At 39.1% G+C, this 18,433-nt stretch overlaps 1 long non-coding RNA gene across 4 annotated transcripts in view; it reads right to left on the reverse strand.

The window, feature by feature from the left end:
• Nucleotides 1-18,433, reverse strand: part of LOC139828910 (uncharacterized) — a 214,144-nt gene that overhangs the window by 63,561 nt on the left and 132,150 nt on the right. For all 4 annotated transcript variants that reach the window (XR_011740974.1, XR_011740976.1, XR_011740973.1 and 1 more), the window contains one exon: nucleotides 12,075-12,179. This is a non-coding gene — a long non-coding RNA (uncharacterized lncRNA). The remainder of the gene's footprint in view (nucleotides 1-12,074; nucleotides 12,180-18,433) is intronic.

Raw genomic sequence — 18,433 nt, forward strand, 5'->3', positions numbered from 1 at the left:
CTCTGCCATGGAACACCCAAGGATCAGCACAGAGAAGAGACTTTGGTCTCTGATCAGATTAGACTTCATGTTCATCAGAAGAACCTCATACTTAATCGCATTTGTCTGTAACACAGCCTAGGAGGACTATTATTAAAAGATTAGGCTGTCTCCATCCTCTTGCATGACTTACTTTGCAGTGTAGAAGGGAAACACTGTGGTCCCCAGTGTATCACTGATATAACATATAAGAGTGTCTGATCACAGCTACACTAGTCAGCCTCCATGGACACCTGTGTATGAACAAATCATTCTCTAGCCAGTTCAAGATCAGTTAAATAATGGACACATTAAAAACTGCACATCAGGCTAACCAGGGAAAAGAAAAAGCCACACACTGAATTCTAGTCCTTCAAGGAGAAAATAAAACCGTTTTGTTTGTGAGAGAGGCCATGTACTAGGACATTCCTTTTACAAAAAGTGAAGAATAATTGAAATGACCTTTCACTGGAATCTTTTAAAGAAAACTTCAGTCTAAAAAAAGGTTTATGATGTTTCTGGATGGAATTTTGCATTGAAAGAAAGCAAGAGCATAGGCAGGAATGAAAGAGGCACTGTATGTTGTCCTCAGCCAATGGCCCCATAGTAAGGACATTCATTTATTAATTGGGTGACACTATCCAAGTCCTGACTCTAAGCAGTACAGAGCTAGGACTTAACTCTTCTTCAACTTCTCACTCTCAGGTGATGTTTTTTCCACTAGGCTGTTGCCTCCGATTTCTCACAACAAACTGAAAAGTCTCAGCTTCTTCCTGTTTTAGCATGAGGACATTCTTGAAAGCACAGCTCTTTTCATTAGCTTGGCAGCCCTTTCACTGTGGCTTCCTAGACAACACACTTCATTGTGATACAGGATGAAAGGAGAAATTATCTAACTGCTCATTGTCAACCTGGAGTGAACACAAAGTTACATGCTGTGTCAAACAGAGGAAAAAATAGCCCTGTCCCTGTGAGTACTGGACTCATTTTTTAAATTTTAATTACTCAAGTGGATTTGCTGGGGTACTTGCCAGTGAAACATGGGATCAGAATTTTGACAGCTAAGTGGACAGACATTCTAAGCCACATACGTATAACTTGAAGGTGAAAATGCTTTTCATACTGTACTGGGAAAAAAGGAAGCTTTGACTTTAAAAGAAGATATTTTGAGGGATGGGGCAGGGTGCAAGTGAAAGGATTAAACAGCACTTCATCATCAAGACTAGCAGAACAATGCCAGTTTGGGGAATCTTAGGAAAAAAAACCCTATTCTTTATGAGATTTTTACTACTCATTAGTAACACATCAAAAGAACACCTGTCATATCTACTTTGTCACTTTTTTCCCTTCTCTTACCAGGGGAAGAATTGTAAGGATTTTCTATGAAAAGGTCCTTGCTGTTGCATTTTTATGTTGAAGGAGAGACACTAAATCTGAAGAAATGAAGCTTACTCCTAAGGGAGTTCATGCCACAAACCAGATTTAATCTCTGAGAATGCTTGTTGTCTACCATCTCTAGATGGACATTACTTTGAAAATTTCAAGTGAGGGACATTGCATTTTCCTGATAGGTGACTTGCTCATAGCCACCAAAGAAGTCAGTAAGGAAGCTGCTAGACAAAAACATTGATTTAGCCTATATACCAACAAGGAGGTAACTGCATTTTTTTGCCATTGATGTAGCATCAAGTCCCAGGTCACAAACTACATATTTTGATGCATTAACACATTGCTATATCAACACCAATAAGTCAAAGTTTATAAAGTAGCTAATAAGGCTGAAGAATTTCCTTGTGACGGCTACGTCACCTGAAACTCTACATGCCTATCCACAGCTGACCACAGCTCCTTCCAGTCACGTACCAGTACTTCAGCTACACAGGCAGGTCCTTGTGAGAAGGTTCATCCAAGGTCAAGATCTGTCAAGTGCACAGTTTTACTCAGTCTAATCAATATTTTTATCTGGACCAGCAATCCCTTATAAGTAAGAGCAACATCAATCTTGATGAAGCCCTTAAATCAAGCACTTAAATCTTTCCATTTGCCTGTCGCCCTTCTTCAGTCAAAATGATACTATTGTCCCACCTCAGAAGGTTATTGTGAAAATATATACACTGTTTGGATATTCTCAGATATTAGAACAAGGGGTGAACACAGAAATTTCTACAGAAATGTAAATCCAAAATAAAAGCCATTTTGATTCAAGTCAAATGTTACTGACATCTCTTGTGCTCACAGTCTTGCTGGTCTCTGCAAAGGTAACTAAATTCATCTCACAACATGCACATAAAAATATTATCACACAACAAATGTTACTACAGTATACCAAAATGGTATTTTTCTGTGATGAAAAACCTGAGTTGTTTTAGCAATAGTTCTATTATTTTTGTCCTAGCATGTGTTTGTCATTTGTGCCAGCTTTGCTTTTTGAATTTGAAAATATGAAAAAGCCAGACTCCTCTGAAAATTCACTGTTTCATGTGTAAAAAAGGCAAGCTCACATATATTTAAATTTTTGACAGCTTTAGTATAACATAGTGGGTTATAGGATTAAAAGTTTTTAAAGAAATTAAACTCCTTTCCCATAAAAAACATAAAAATTATTTATTCACTATTTAAATTTCAAGAATACAGGTAGAAACCTTTCCCACAATAACTGGAGGTCTCTGTAGATGAAAGAGTTTTCTATCAGAATGACAAGACACCAGAGGTGTCGTGAAATGTTTCTTTCCAATATTGAAAATTTATTCTATATCTATTATTTTCATGGGTCGGGGGGGAGGGGAGGGAAGGCACCCCCCCCCCCCCAAACAAAAAAAAAAAAAAACAAAAATCTAAATGAACAAACAACAACAACAAAAAGCCAAACCAATCAACCAAGACAACCAAAACATAACAATCCTCAAAACCTTAAAAAAAAAATTCTAGCAGCAGAAGGAGCACACTTGTATGAAGGTTCAGCAAGTAAATTTTACCTTTTTGTTTTCCTTTTCTTGTTTGATAGGATAATTTTTAACTTGACAAAAGCCACTTTGCAATGTAGAATTACAAAATGTATGTTTTAAATCTCCAAACTACAAAACTGCCTTTAATTAGATTCTATCTTGTTCTGAATTTTAACTTTAATGATATTCTTCAGTCATATTTTAAAGTTTCTGTCTGTAACTCTGAAGACTAGAAATATTTTTTTTTTTTCATTATAAGTGCTTATAAAAATGTATTAAAGTTAGTTTCTAAAGAGGGTAAATTTAAAAAGACAACCTGATGGGACAGTTGTGATAAAACTTCGGAACTACACACTTTCAATCTTCCTTTTAAGCACTGAAATTTCTTGGATCTTTGACCAAAATAAGAAATAGTAAACCAGCAAGGACAGACAAAAAAATATTCACATCAAATACTTCCTAGTTCTGGACATGACTAATTCTTCTCTGGATCCTTAGACCTAGTTATAATCTCCTATTAAAGTGTTTTCTGACAAAACCTTTCCATAAGTTATCCACTTACATAAACCATACTCTTTCTGGAAGGAAAACATCCCTTTTGTAAATTAAACAGATGTGTAAGTTAACTTCAAGCTAAATAGAAAAAACAGACCTAAAATTTCTGTGTCCAGTCAAACTGCAAACTGGACAGTCATATATCAAAAGTGTTAGCATTTTCTGACTCTTCTAACTAATGGCAGAAAATATGACGAGAATATAGCCTATCTACAGGAAGGGACTCATCAAAACATCAACACGTTTATACTCTCGCCCTCCAGAAAGTGTCAAAGAAATTTGGAGAGAGACTTCATCCTGTACCATAACAGAGCAGGACAGAGCAGTGTGCGGGCTTTTTTGCTTTTTTTTTTTTCTTTTTGAAATTAGATTTAGTGTATGCAAGTCACCATAGACATTTCCCTCCTTTTATCTTCCTTGGAAAAAAGACATCTTTTAACTGTTTGGGTCTCTAAATTGGCAGGATTACTTAGAATTTTTAAAAGACATTATGGACAACATGTTTCTTTAGTGTCCCAGATGAACATGGTACACAATCAATCATTTTGTCAACAAATCTGAAGTTTATCAGTGACAAGCTGATAAAAAAAAATCTCCCAAATTTGTGATTATTTCCTTTAGAGATGTGTTCAGGAGAAAAGGAATAACAATAAATGCCTCTCTAGCCATGCTGTCATTCTTTGCTTGGATAGTTATGCTTATTTGTAATTCTGACTTGTTCAGATACTCCTACTATGGTAAATCGCTTTAAACATAACAAGTTTCAATGGATTATTTTTATTGTTAATGGAAAAGGACCTCATTATAAGATTTTACTGTGCTTATTTAATGCCGTTTCCCAATGAAAAGCAGATAAACTATGCCTACATTCTTTATAGAGCAGCTAAAATAATTTACCGTTGTAGATGGTAATTTAATTACACACAAGTTTAAATTTACTTTTGTTTCCCAAAGTAATTAAATTAATCCTCTTGAGGTATGTATACCTATATTGAGAGAGCTTTTTCATACTACATAAAACATTAAATCTAAGCGTTATTATGTGTCGAGTGATCAATTAAGGTATTTATAAATGGATAATTGTATGATCATTACTCTACATGTATAATTAGAGCTCAGCAAAATTCTGACTTTCCATCCTGCAGAATAATCTGAAGCTACACTAATCCTAAAACTAGACGCCGCTGTAACAAATTCATGAATATATATGTCCTGAGAATAACATTTGTTTTAAACCCTATTGTTTTATCAAGTCTTGCTACAGTAAGTTAATAGGACATAATTTTTGAAACAGGTGAATGAATTCCTAAAAAACTTGGTAGAATTGATGCACCTTCACAGCACAACAGGATTAATTAGATACACTCCTGGTGATGGACTGCTCTATAGAGCAGATGTTTGACCCCCTGCTGAACTGTTCTACTATAAACATAGTAGTATAATCCCCATTTTGTTACTCACTAGGAAAGAAAGTAAATGTTCTCAGCACAGCTCAGAAAGTACTTTTAGCTTCTGCAGGCTTACAAAGAACCTCTAACTCCCACTGATTTCAAGCCTGTCTTCTGTTAATGTCAACTCAACCCAAAACAAGCGCCTTGTTTCAGGAGGTACCTGTAAGCTAAACAAAAGTGCCTGTCTCTCAAGCAGCCAAAACAGTCAGAGACCCATTTAAAAAGAGTATTGCTGTGAGGTGGCATCAGCCCTTTTTACTCCTGCACTGCAGCTTTGGGAAAGGCAATCCAATCTCAGAAATCATAGAATCATAGAATCATTTCAGTTGGAAGAGATCCTCAGGATCATTTAATCCAACCATAATCTAAATCTGGCACTACACCATCTCCCTAAGAACCTTGTATAAACACCTTTTAAACACCTCCAGGGATGGTGACTCCGCCACTTCCCTGGGCAGCCTGTTCTAATGCCTGGCAGACCTTTCCATGAAGAAATTTTTCCTAATATCCAATCTAAACCTCCCCTGTTACAACTTGAGGTTATTTCCTCTCATCTTATCACTTGTTACTTGGGAGAAGAGACGAACACCCTCCATGCTACAACCTCCTTTCAGGTAGTTGTAGACAACAATAACGTCTCCCCTCAGCCTCCTTTTCTCCAGGCTGAACAGCCCCAGTTCCCTCAGCTGCTCCTCATCAGACTTGTGCTCCAGACCCCTCATCAGCTTCATCACCCTCCTGTGCACTCTCTCCAGTACCTCAGCGTCCTTATGATGAGGGGCCCAAAACTGAACACAGGATTCAAGGTGGGACCTCACCAGTGCTGAGTACAGGGGCACAGTCACTTCTCCAGTCCTGCTGGACACACTATTCCTGATACAAGCCAGGATGCTGTCGGCCTTTTTGGCCACCTGGGCACAGTGCTGGCTCATGTTCAGTCAGCTGTCAACCAACACCCCCAGATCCCTCTGCCAGACAGCTTTCCAGTCACTCTTCCCCAAGCCTGTAGCGCTGCCTGGGGTTGTTGTGACCCAAGTGCAGGATCCATTCATCCAGCCTTTCCTAATCCCTCCATATGCCCTTCCTGCCATCAAGCACATCAACACTCCCACCCAACCCAAAATGTTTGCTTAGAAGCAACAATATACACTAAAATAATAAACCCACCAAAGGTAAGCATATCTATTCCCGTAAAAAACAGTAACCATCTGAAACATCCCCCAAAAAACAGCCCTTTTGCATAAATAATCCCTCAGACTCTGACAATATACCCCCACTGCAATCAAGAGAGTGTTTACACAGCAGGCCACTAATTCAAAGAATTAGGTCAGATTTTGAAAGAAACACCCGAACTTTAGTGCGAGAACTTTAGTAAGAGCCTCTGGTACTGCTCCTGAGTTTGCTTCATGTCATTCAGAACTAGTGCCTATAGAGAGAAATCAACACCTCCAGGTCCTTTTCTGCCAGGCAGCTTTCCAGCCACTCTTCCCCGAGCCTGTAGCGCTGCCTGGGGTTGTTGTGACCCAACTGCAGGACCCAGCACTTGGCCTTGTTAAACCTCATACAATTGGCCTTGAGGCAAATGATCCAGCTGATCCAGATCTGTATGGCCTTTCTACCATACAGTAGATCAACACTCCCACCCAGTTTTATGTCATCTGCAAACTTACTAAGGGTGCCCCCAATTCCCTCATTCAGATAATCGATAAAGAGATTAAACTTGCCCCAATACTGAGTCCTGGGGAACACTACTTGTGACCTGCTGCCAACTGGATTTGGCTGCATTCACCACAACTCTTTGTACCTGGCCCTCCAGTCAGTTCTTTATCCACCACAGAGTACACCCATCAAGGCCATGAGCTGCCAGCTTCTCCAGGAGAATGCTGCAGCATATGGTGTCAAAGGCTTTACTGAAGTATACAACACTCACAGCTTTTCCCTCATCTACTAGGTGGGTCACCTTATCGTAGAAGGAGATCAGCCTTTCATAAACCCATGTTTACTGGGCCTGATCCCTTGGTTCTCTTGTATGTGCCATGTGATGTTACTTGGGATGATCCTCTCCATGACCTGCCCCAGCACTGAGATCAGACTGACAGGTCTGTAGTTCTCCAGATGCTTCTTCTGGCCCTTCTTGTAGATGGGCATCACATTTGCCAACTTCCAGCCAACTGGGACCTCCCCAGCTAGCGAGGATTGCTGACAGATAATGGAAAGTGGCTTAGTGATCACCTCCACCAGCTCCTCTCAGCACCCTTGGATGTATCTCATCTGGTCTCATAGACTTGTGGGTGTCCAAGTGGTGTAGCAGGTTGCTAACCATTGCCTCTTGGATTATTTGGGCTTCAGATGTGGAGTAGAGCTAGCCCCTACCTGAGGCAGAGTCCATGTTGAGAAACTTTTCCGTGCACCATCCCCTGATGCCATCTACCCACTCTGGTCCCCAGGTGCCCATGCTGAAACAGCCAGCTGTTGGTCAGGGCCCTGTCATGGCTCACTGAAGTGCAGGGTGGCCCTATATATATCTGTCTTCGAAACCCAGATAGGTTTTGCAGCCTGGAACTCACATTTTTAATCCTGTTTCTATTAATTTCCTAAATTTCACTTTTATCTTTTGTCTCTCTTGTGAGTTTAGAAATGAGGTGCAGTCCTTTGCAAAGGCAGCTCTGCAATTAACCATTTGAGTGCATGAAGAATTATGTCATAGCATCACATTGTCTTAAAAAGAATGCTGCTTGCAATAGATAGCTTGTTAAAACAAGATTAGTCTTTTTTTCTTAGATAAAAGGATACTTTCATGTTGGTTAGGAACACCTCTGTGTTCATATTGATACAGATCTCTTTTTTTCCCCATTCTGACTTTAATGGAAGGAGAAAGAGGTGTTTCAGTTTTTATTACCATGGTCACTGCTGAAATGTGTATTAAATTAGAGATGTGCCAGTGCTGGGGTTTTAACAATAATTCAGTTATGGAACCACTACAGACATGCCAGTCTCTTCTCTCTGCTTAACATCTGCTTCAATAAATCCGAATCAGATGCTGGCTCACCAAGTCAAGAGTAAAGCCTATGAACTTAAAACAAATACCTTTGTAAAGCATCTCTTATTAAGGACAGACACATATAAATACGGATGTAGTCATAAGAGACTGAGCTTCCCAGACCAGTTTACAGAAGAGGATGACAAACACAGATGAGAGAGTTGTATTTTCCTGTTAAGGTAGCAGCAGATTTGGAATGTCTTTGGGTGTTTATGCACATGTATACACCACACTCCCCATTTCCTAAGCGTAATTTGTTTTTGTGAAGAGGACATCACACAGTCTGACTAATCTCTCACTGCCAAAAGTAGAATAAGCCAAAATTTTAAATGTCAAATCGCAATACATCACTGGTAAGGAAACTCTGGAAAAAAAAAAGGGAGGAAAAAATTCTCCTCACAGCATCAGGGAGATGGTATTTAAGTTTATTTGATTCGCTGTCATTAGCTATATATTTTAACTTGCCTATTCTTTATGATGTATTTTGTACATGGCATTTCCTTTGATTCCTTTTAATGAGAATTAAGCCCCTGTGAGAGGTACGAATGACCAAGGCATTGTGCACCAGAAATTCACCTACAACTATTCAGAGAGGTAGGTACAACACTGAAATATCTTTGTGACCTGCAGCAAAGGAAAAAAGTCAAAGCACTATTGACAGGCACAGACAAGCAGAAGAGGCCACGGAGATTAATGATACCATTGTGATTCTGCCAAGCCACTGGGCAAATAGTCACAGCCACATTAAGTGACACACGGCAGCAAACCCATCTGTGGCAGCAGCAAGAGCTCAGACTGTCCCCGAAAGACAGATCTCTGGTTCAAAGGCAGCAAATGTATGTTCAGAGCAGCACTGAGCTAAACACACGCATCCATGTGCAAACAAGCTGGTATGCTTCTTCCCCACCAACTACCAGGGGACATGAAGAGAGACTGGGTGAAGTTTGGGAAGGTAGCCTGGGCAGCTGTCAGAAACGACCTCACTGTAGCTCCACAAGGGAAAATGCAAAGCACTGCTTTGCCCCAACAGACTAGACAGGAGTTTACCTTAGCATTTCGCTCCTGGCAAACAATGGATGTAATTATAGTTACGATGTGCTAGTAAATAGCAACTGCCCTCAGAATTACAAAGCCTTTTTAGACCAAGTAACTGAATGGAAGAAGCTCCCCCAATCTGCACTGCCATTTGGATTCAGACATTTCTCCTCCCTGCATAATTTGCTATACATTTCTAATTTAAGTGTCACATATGAATGTATGCTTTTATACAGTGACCATAATACTTTGTAATCATCAGAGATTGATTTATCCCCCTCTTTTTAATATCTGCTTTATACTTGACATTCCTGTAAAACTTGGTGGCAAATTGCTGCAGTTAGAAAAATACGTTGCTATAAATTTTGAGACAGGGCAAAGAAGTGTTAGCAGTGGTTCTGCGGTGCTATAAATACTTACTTTTACCTGCTTTGAATATTACAAAAGAGTGTAACAAGTCATTTCTATCCAGGGGAATATTTATGAGAACTGGGAGTTCTCAAAACACTTCAGCATGTTTTTCTCCATTCTGCCCTGATGCCTGAGTAGTGCCCAGGCTCATATGTTTTCACACAACTAATGGTTCTGGGTCTCTCTCTAGTGAGCAACATCTAGTGAGATGTTAGAGATGCCCCATGAGGGAGCAGATAGTGCTGGAGGCCACCAGAACAGTGTGATTACCCTGGTGGGTACCCAGCTGTACCAAGCAGCCCAAGTACGGCAGAGTGGTGAATGGGCTTCTCCTTCCTGCCCTGTGCAGGGCAAAGATGCATCCAGTGATATCCACTGGCCCAAGATACCCCAAATTATTTGATTTTAATTCTCTGAAGGATTGACTTCAGTCTCCTCTAAGCTGTGTGATATACCAAGCATTTAGTATGCCAAGATGGGTCAAAATACTCAACCTCTAGTTTATTTCCTTTTTTTTTTTTTTTTCTTTTTAAATGAAAAATGGGGGAGGGAAAGATACTATTTTTAATACCATTCTTTCAATCCTGAACACATGTGGCAACAAACAGCTTTCTACAAGAAAGTTTTCTTGAGAAAATCACTCAGGTCTGGAAGTCCTGGACACAGGGAGGAAGACCATCATTCAGCATCATGGTACTCACCTGGGATGAGGTAAGCCCCAGTGCCTAACGACAACCTATTCTCCACATCCTAGGTGAGTGACCCAGCCACCAAACTGATAAGTCTTCTGGTATAGCTTCCATCTCCTCAAATAAACCTTTTAAATACCCTGGTTTTCTTTCTGCTTTGGATACGGAAGCTTTCTGACACCATCAGTGTTCCCACACACCTCTGTTGATGAGGTGCCCAGTGATCATTAAGAAGTCATATTACTGAACTGGCCATTAAGGTATATATTAAAAAAAACCCAACAAAACAAAACAAAACAAACAAAACCATCCAACAAACAAACAAAAAACTTACAGGACTGTGTTGAAAGAACTTTACTGCCCTTTACAGTCTAGAGACATTGAAGGGACTGAGGGCAGGAGCAAACAGAGTAGGACATCAAGGAGAAAATAAATTCCTCCTCTCTCCCTTGTTAAAATTCTGCATTTAAACAAAACAGGAAATATATAAGAAATAGCTCGGTGGGAAAAAGTGCCAAGGCAGTTCAAACATTTCACACTTTCTCAGATCAGTTAGCCCTACTTGGCTAACACTTTCACAAGGTGTTAACAAGTTACAAGGATAAGCATTCTTACCCTCTGAAACAAGAAATGTTCCAGAACAAATTTCTTTCACCTTCTTCTGTATGGGTCCATATCTTTTTAATCAGACCTTATAAAACCTCGCAGGGTGGAAACAATGCATATAACCTATTATTGGCTGTTGTTTGGACCACAGACTGATTGATATTAGGAGATAATAGGGGCAGGCTTTCCAACTTTGTCTTATGAGAAACACCTGCTAAAGGAAGTATTGAAGTCTGCATGCTAAAAATTGTACAAGACAGCTTTTCAAATATTATTAGAATCACAAGAAAGAGATCAATTAAAATGTTAATGATATAAACACAAAGGCAGAGTGCCCCCTCTCATTTTCTTAAGCCCTTATCAAATAGGGACCCGTGAAAAGTCACATAATACAGAATACAAGTGCAACTAAAAACACAGTAAAGTGAGGGGACACTTAAAAATACATTGCAATGGGTAAACAACAGTTTATAACCATATTTAAATGTTCACATTGTTCTTCTGCTGTTGCTTCTGAATTCCTCCTCTGCAAAAGCAGGAGCTCCACCCAAAAGTCAAAACTCATAAAACTTTTTTCCTAGAATGCAGGGAGACAATGCCTATGTGTTTGAGCTAATGGAGTATATTTTAATTATCCAATCTCTCCCACAAACTGAACACCCAAAATTATAGACAGATTAGCAAACTAGCGAGAAGCCAGCCAGCTGAATTTCAGCTTTTTCCTTTCCATTGTATAGGATGGAATATGTCGGAACTATCTGTAAATGAACTTGGGTTTCAGTACAGAAAGAATCAGAATTCATTAGAGGATATTTTAAAGAAACTAATATCATCTTATGATATTTGATGAAAAGGTATTTTACAGAGGCTCTTAGACTAGCACTACAATGCAGCAACCTGCCATCATTTCAGAATCATTAATTTAAACAAGGACTCTTCACCTGTTTCTGAGTTCAGTTCTGTTTCTTTCCTCCATAGTAGTGTGGATGAAAACTTGAATTAGTCTGTTCTGATCCTAATATATCTATACATTCTGGTGATGCATATATATGTGTGTATGTGTGTTTACACATTTATATTAATGAATGATAAATACGTATATATGTACAGGCAAATGTACAATTACATCTGTCTATATATATATTTGTACTTCTGTCTTGAATTCAGATGGAGTGCAAACAGAAGTCATGGCATTTCAAAATTGCATACATTTTACTTTCTGTTGCTAGGTCACCACAGCCGCAGCTGAAACCTGTTCTTCTCCATGCTAATGGACAACCACTTACAGGTCTGTGCGGTGCATGGCCAAGCCCTGAGACCTCACCTTCATGCCATCAGCCTGGGCACCAGATCCTTCTGCTCCACTCTGGTGTCACGGGCCTGCTGAACTCTGGAAGACCTTATGCAATGGCTGTTGCTTTGCTCATGTCTGAAAGAAAATATAAAAAATCATGCTAAGAGGAAAGACTATGAGTCTGGACACTTTAGTGGATGCAGTGCTTTTTTTTAATACCTTGAAAAAGTGGTAATTGTGCTCTCCAGGCAATATACCACTAGTATCATAGTAACGACGTAGTTCAAGAAAGTATTAGGTATTTCTAAAGTTTTTTTTACAATATAAAAAACAAACAAACAACAACAAAATCTGTCACAGAAATATAGCTTTCTACTTGAGCTCAATTTGGCAAGTTTCTCTAGCAACTTATGACCAATATAAAACCCACAAATAAGTTATCATCTTCACAGTGAGCATCAGAGTTCAGTGAATGTAACACAGCATAACTTGTGTGGGTTGTGGCCTAATTCAGTTTACATTTTGATGTAATTTATGAAATGCATAGCACATGGAAATTGTCCAGTTTTCACTACTAGGCTCACTGTAAAATGAGATGTGTACTAGCACTGTAGAGGGCTGGTGCTCCTTACTAGGAGCAAGGTCAGACGTTTTGGCCTTAATTGAGTCTGCAGTGTTCATTCAGACACTCTTTGTAAACCCTAAAGTATTTTGAGCAATATGACTAGTTGGCTGAGACTTCCTTATATTGCCTGGACCACAACAGGATCTGTGAAGCAATGCTTTATGTTATGAGGTAGAGGTTTAGAGTATAACATAGAAGTGCTATGAAACTGTTATGTCTGCACCCTTTGTGTGTGTGTGTACAGAATTTCACACTTAAAGAATTTTACTTAAAAAGGTTTAGGAAAATCATGGCTTCCAGACTGCACTACTTGTTACTCTGCCATGATGGTAACCGTTGTAGTCAGTTATTTCACCACCACCACACTCAAACCCTAGGGACTGCATTTGTCAAGATCCAAAAATAAACACCTTAAGATAGAAGAGTTGGAAAACTAATCTTCAGTTTGCAAAGACGCAAAGGTGAGCCATTTGTTCCAACATCAAGCAGCTGAGACAATACAGCACATACTTTACTTCATATATTTATTTCTTGTCTCAGCATGGCATATCTCCTTACATTGATACTTGCAGTGTCTAAACAGACAAACATCACTACTCTATAGGAATCGTCTACAAAATCTACATCTTGTACATGCATTTAACGAAGAGTTGCTAAGGCTTAGGACACAGTATCAGTTGTGACTGTTTCAGTTTACTTAAATGCCAAGATCCTCATTTTCAGAGTTTTCTGCTTCAGTAACTGTTCCCGCTCTGAATAAAGGACTAACATCAATTATCCAAGTGTCCATCCTCCTTCCACTTAACAAAATTTTGTGCTGCAGATGGTGCAAATGGCCCAGCATATGCAAAATGTGGTATATTTGTTTCTGAAAGACTACCAAAGGCATCAGAGAGTTCATGTGAAAGGTAGACTGGCAGAACTCTCTGGAGGAGTTTGCCCATTTATAGCATGTCTAACTTCAGACAGGGCTATCAGCTCTCCTCTTCCACAGGAGCTGCGTATGTAAGTCTTTGTACCTCATTGCCTGAAAATATTTGAGAGTCAGGGCTGGGAAAACTGCCTGAAAATAAGTTTCCAGATGGGGGTTCAAGAACGTAGCCTGAGACAAGTGCTAGCCTGATGCAGCTTTCATTTTCTCAAAGTGCTTTGGTACAGATTTCTTAAACAAAAACATGTTCAGAAATTGCTATCGAATTAACATCACAATTACCATTTCATAAGTTGGGGAATGATCTATTAGAGAGCAGTGTAGGGGAAAGGGACCTGGGGGTCCTGGTGGACAGCAGGATGACCATGAGCCAGCACTGGGCCCTTGTGGCCAAGAAGCCAATGGCATCCTGGGGTGTATTAGAAGGGGGGTGGTTAGTAGGTCGAGAGAGGTTCTCCTCCCCCTCTACTCTGCCCTGATGAGACCACACCTGGAATATTGTGTCCAGTTCTGGGCCCCTCAGGTCAAGAAGGACAGGCAACTGCTGGAGAGAGTCCAGTGCAGGGCAACAAAGATGATTAAGGGAGTGGAACATCTCCCTTATGAGGAAAGGCTGAGGGAGCTGGGTCTCTTTAGCTTGGAGAAGAGGAGACTGAGGGGTGAACTCATTCATGTTTACAGATATATAAAGGGTGAGTGTCACAAGGATGGAGCCAGGCTCTTCTCAGTGACAACCAATGATAGGACCAAGGGTAATGGGTTCAAACTGGAACACAGGAGGTTCCACTTAAATATGAGAAGAAACTTCTTCTCAGTAAGAGTGACAGAACACTGGAACAGGCTGCCCAGGGAGGTTGTGGAGTCTCCTACTCTGGAGACATTCAAAACACACCTGGACACGTTCCTGTGTAACCTCATCTAGGTGTTCATGCTCCGGCAGGGGGATTAGACTAGATGATCTTTTGAGGTCCTTTCTAATCCCTAACATTCTGTGATTCTGTGATTTTGTCAGTAACTTACTCCCTCAAACATTTTGATCTTCTGAGTACAAGTAACTAAAAATTTTCTGTGAGAGACTCTGAAGAGACACTTAGCTACAAACATCACAGCACTCGTTACAAATCACGGTGTGCTTGGACGCACTGAAGCCTGGTAGAAGTTCCCTACTGCTGGTCACCTTTAGGAAAACACAGAAGTTTAATTAAAAAGGTAAGACTTTCTTGAGAAACTCCACTTTACCCATAAGTCTTTGCAAGGCTCAGTACTACATATTCCATTTTTGCTTCAGGTATTCATGTATTTTCCTGAATGCAGGCAGACAGACAGAGTTGAAGCCTGCTGCAGAGCTCATAAGACCTATTAAAAACCAGGATCTTTCAAGAAGAAGGGAGGATTCATATATTTGTTCCCTTCTCCCTTTTGATATCTCTTCTCCATCACCAAATTCACAAGGAAAAATTGGGAGACCAGTACTGTGGGTGAGAATTTTGTTCCTGGCTTCAGTGGCCAAGTCTTGGCTGAATATCTCATGATGTTTAGAAACAGTCAGTGAAGAGCAAGTTCTGATAACACAATGAAAATGGGAAAAGTACAAAAAAATCTTAATAATAAATTACTTCTTTTTAACATACGTTTCCCTAGAGCTCATATTTATTTCCCATAAATGTAAAAAAGCAACTTAAAATTTTGCAATGGGTACAACTGTAAGATTCCACCATGTGTGTAAAAACCTGAAGGGGAAAAAAATATAGGGACAAAACATAAGTTTTCAGGAGGATATTAAAATTATCTGAAAAAGAACTGAACAATAAGTATGCACTTGGGAAAAAAAGAGCAAAAAAACAGATGCAAGACAGAGTGAATATAGTCTGCAACTCCCTTCTTCACTGTGATTTAGTTGAGAGAAGCCAATGTTCTGGACTAAAAGTTCTTTAAAGTAAAGCAGGTGTTTGATTCTAGGACATTACAGTGATTGCAAAATGTATATGTTGGCTCACCTATGGAACCTTCACAGCTGCTGTCATCACTAGTCATTGTTAAGGCTCTTCCCAACACCACTCATTTTGTAATACTGGGAAGCTCAGTTCAAGTCCATGCTTCAGCATTTCTGCAGGATTGATGCCAAAATAGGACTTAATATGTTTGTGGGAAGTTTCCAACTACCAAAATATAAATACACCTTAAAAACAATATTCCTCCTACCACAAAAGAGACTAAAGAATAGCCCACATGAATCTCTTACAAATGATTATTTTGAGTAGCATAGCGATACAAAGCAGGTGCTTTGCTCTCTGAATAGCAGTGGATTTGCCATGATAAGTGAACATGAATGTGCTGAGCATGTTTTTATTGCTTTGGAACAGCAAGAACACCACCTACTTTTTGGTTAAATTTAAAAAGAAAGTTTTTTAGCAATTCTGGTCAGATAACAACATCCTTATTTTGTTTTCTGTTCTGCTGAACTAAACCACCATATTAATTGGAGTTCTGTGGACTGAGTTCCTGGTTACATTACAGAGTTACACTCCTGATTAGCATGCTCTGAGCAGAAGCAACATGTTCTCCAGTAAAAGGTATATTTGAAAAGAGAGATAATGACAGAATGACCACCGTATGGACAACCTAATGCATTTAATAGTTGTAGTACTTAGCATAAACAATATTGTTGACTGATGATAAATAGACTCCGCTTTAATTAATATAACACATAAAACCACTCTGCTGTCAAATTAAACTTTGGAAAATGAGGCCATCAGCCCTTTTAAAATACAGCCTGTGAAGATTCAAGTTCATGTTCCAGATGGTCCAAAAATAACCAGTAGAAGCTTCCAGCTATGCTTGAATTAACAAGCCACTATATATGATCCAGAAATTTGACATAAGATGAATTAAGCATATAATGATGGGAAAGGGGAAAGAGGAGGAAATTAAGACAAAATGAGGAATATTGCCTTAGATTAAGATTTCTGATTTAGGCATCAAAATAAGGTTAATTCCTCTGGGCTTCTTTTATTATCAGGTAAGCAGGAACCAATCCTACTACTTTCTGGCAGAACTCTTTTCTGGAAGAACCTAAATTGTGCTCTCTCCAGAATCCCACTTGGTCTGGCATCTTAATCTAACACTTTCAAGATAAACAGCACAAATAATCCTTTAAGACTTACAAGGGCCATCACTAACAATGATCATTTCAGATAACTGATGTTACAGGGAGATGTTAAGGACATTTAGACAAATGGTTTGTTATGGTATCCCATTATTTTGCTTTGCAATACTTCAGAAGAGGACACTGAATTCTTTACAAAAATTAGTTTATTTTCTTTTCCCTTGAATAACTCAAAGCATCAAATTAAGACACCATTAGTATCATAGGAGTTATTGGAGATCTTGCTAGGGAAAGGAGATTGGAAGAGGTTATTGCAAGCAGTTTGCACCAAGATTTCTATTCCAATTAATGAACCAATGATGTTATTTTTTTGCCCTGGTTATCTCAGTTGCCCCATAACTACCATCTAGATATAAAAGGAAAGAGAGAAAGATATTCGTATTTTATAAGACTACTAGGAAAGGAAGGAAAAGCACAACAGATTTAACAATTTAGTACACCCTACTGTTTAGACTATGAAATACACCCAACAGAATAGAAAGATAAGTACACAGATGAAATAGGACATGTGGGGTTTCTATAATTGTGGTATGAAGCAATCACCAGCCATAATCACTGGTGATTAATGCCTAGATACAAAATACACACTTTATCCTGAGCTACACCCCTGATATATTTCTTCCATAAGGCTGCATGTAATGGTTCAAACACCAGATCTCAGAGATCTGACTTTGGCAGGGCCAGGGCTTCTTTATTTGCACAGATAGCACCTGAATCTTATCAAGGTCTAAGAACAAAAATGGTGGCTGGTCAGGAAAACACATTCTTTCAAACTTAGACAACCAACAGAACTCCTCCCTAGAAGATAGTAAAATGAGGAAAAACAATCAGAAAGTGATCAGAAGGGAGACATACTGCATTTTGCAGTTTGAATAGCAATTTGGAGAGTATTTAAAAGTAATGTTCTTATATTTTGAGAAAAGTTTGGGTAAAGAACTGTCATGAAATAAATATTTAAAACTGTCATGTTGTGATGGTGAAAAAGAGAAATAATCCCCTGAGAAACTGTGGAGGACAGGAAAGTGGTCTTAAAGATAAAAATAGAGTCCCCTTCCAATACACATCAAAAGGAAAAGACGACTAGGGAAGACATTAGTTGTAAACAACTCCTAGCAGGAAGCCAAGGTTTCACAAAGATTCATCTTTTTACAAGAAGAAGATAAGAAACAAGCTGAGAAACTCAAGCATGGTAAACTGCTAGATTAGAAAAGTATATATTCATGTGTCTGCTCTGAAGGAAAAAAAGGATGAGATAGCAAATGAAGACAAAGCACCAAACCACAGATATTTCTGAATATATAAAGCCTGCAACATAACATCCATTTCTCATCATGAAGTCCAGATTAATTTAGTAAGAGTATGAAAACTTTAATACAGAAAATTATAGACATTTTGTGGTACAGCACAAAAAGAATTTGATACAATCGGATCAACATGGTTTTTGTTCAGGCTTGCTGGGGAGTCAAACCAGTGTTTTAACAACACTGGTTACTTAAATTCTTCCATGTGGGAAAGATCATAGTGTAGACTATGATGACACACACATTAAAATGGACTGGGGGGCAAAGTTAAATGAATAGAGAATACAGAGCTGACAAAGGTGAATAACAGCATGCCCGTAGGATTAACTCTACATTACAACTATTTTGCATATGAACCACCAGCAA

The sequence above is a fragment of the Patagioenas fasciata genome, chromosome 1, assembly GCF_037038585.1.
Source record: "Patagioenas fasciata isolate bPatFas1 chromosome 1, bPatFas1.hap1, whole genome shotgun sequence".
Taxonomy (NCBI): Eukaryota; Metazoa; Chordata; class Aves; order Columbiformes; family Columbidae; genus Patagioenas; species Patagioenas fasciata.